Genomic DNA, 2183 nt, shown 5'->3' with positions numbered 1-2183 from the left:
AGAAATTATTCTGTATCTAAACCGGGCTGAATGTGTCCTAGATGTATTTGATGGGACAGCATAGATGGAAGTTTATTTTATATTAAACTAGTGCTATACCTGACCCAGAGTGACAGTGCAGTGTAGAGATGGCTTTCCACAGACTATAACACTTGCGATGTCTGACCTGACAGCTCATGACAGGGCCGTACAAGCGGGTCTTTACTCAATAGCTTAACCTTCCTGTACCTGACCTGAGAGTGTTTTCCCCGCAGTGTTCAAGGAACTTTAATCTGCATCTAACTCATAATCTGTGAGTTCTCGACCCAGAGATATGAAAATAAATTATTACATTGCCCAGTTGAAACAACGCACATGAATTGATTTTAATATTCGTTCATAGCCAATTTTTTAATGAATTAATAATATTTAAAATGTTAAATATCAGATAATCATTGAATGAGATTGGCCTGATTTTGAGCGCACTTTCAGAACAAACAGTTTCAGGAAGTGGCTGTAACGTTCCAGAGAGCGGCGTCTGTTCTGATCTGATGGGAGGTTGGAAGTTCTTTTGCCGCTTTAAATTGAGAAAATCGAGACTCCCGCTCCCAATAACCATCATGATAATCTCAAAATGATAACCATTATTTCGTTCCAAGTATTTTCAAAAGGTCACGGGCAGTGATAAACTCTGGTGAGATGCAACCATTGGACAGCAGAGGATAGAAAGCCACTGAAGTAAGCTTCTGTGAAAATTTTGAAGTGATACAGTTAGTCTGCAATCAATACCAATTACAATAAACTTTAATTCTCTGATAGTATCTGATTGACACATTTGTATGAAATCCTTCAGATCCTCTTATTTTATTTTAAAATCCACTTTCATTATAACAAGCAATAAAAATATATGTCACAGAGATGTTCAAATTTATGAAGCCTTTCCTCCCATTAAATTGAGAAGAACTTATTCTACTGAGTCGGGTAGGATCATAGAATCTTCTCAGCTCGTCATGCCTGTGCTAGCTTTCAAAGAGCTCTCCAATTTAACCCTACAAGCCAGTTTTTTCCTCATAACCATGCAAATTATTCTCTTTCGTGGACATGTCCTGTTTGTTTGTGCACTCCAGGTGCGTCTGCAGAGAGCCTGCACGGGCACTGTTTGTGGAATGGCCTCCTTTTGTGCTGGAACAGTTCTGCGGTTCAATGAAAAACACCCTTTGTCTGGAAAGAAACCTCCTTCTGCAGCCACCACCCCTGCTACGCTCCATTTTTATTGCTAATTATTTATTTTGTTACTGACCCACTTGTCGGATGTAATAACGTCTCCTTATCTGCTACATCAAAACATCCCATAATTTTGAAAATACCTATTCGTTAACCATCTAAGGAGATCAGTTCGGCTTCATTATTTCTCTACATAACTGAACTCCCTCAATTCTGATATCATCCTGGTAAATTCCCTCTGCACGCTCCGCCAGTGCTGAACAAGAAGGGAACCTACACCCAGAGCAGCCAGTTAACCATCACCGAGTCAGAGGTGGGAAGCAGCAAAATCTACTGCGAGGTTCGACGCGGGGAGTCAGTCTGGATCAAGGAAATTCTAGGTTAGTGTTGTGGAAACTGTGAAAAACAGAAAAACTACAATGATCTTGTGTAGAGCTTTGGCTATATCACATTTAGAGCACTGTGCACTGTTCTAATTCCGGGAAACCCCAGCTAGTGTCTACTTGACAGCAAAGAACTTTTTAAAATATAAGAACAGTTTGCATTACTTCTTAATTTCTTCTAGAAATGTCTAACATGTTTTTCTTGAAGATTGTAAAGGTGACATCGTCCATCCAACTGTTATCCTCACCCAGAGTTCCAGTGAAGAAATCACAAGCAGCAGATTTGCAACTGTCTTGTGTTCAATCATCGATTTCCATCCAGAGTCAATAACCGTGAGTTGGTTGAAGGATGGACAACCCATGGAATCGGGCTTCGTCACCTCTCCCACCTGTGAAGTGAACGGGAACTTCTCGGCGACCAGTCGGCTGACAGTCCCCGCTGGGGAATGGTTCACCAACACGGCCTATACCTGCCAGGTCTGTCATCAAGAGGTCACCCAAAGCCGAAACATCACCGGATCTCCGGGTAAGAGACACAAACCGAGGATGCTCCGGACCATTCTATGCTCCGATGATAATCCAATTCAACAATTTATT

Source organism: Heterodontus francisci, chromosome 34 (assembly GCF_036365525.1).
Source record: "Heterodontus francisci isolate sHetFra1 chromosome 34, sHetFra1.hap1, whole genome shotgun sequence".
NCBI lineage: Eukaryota > Metazoa > Chordata > Chondrichthyes > Heterodontiformes > Heterodontidae > Heterodontus > Heterodontus francisci.
This window is presented reverse-complemented; position numbering follows the sequence as displayed.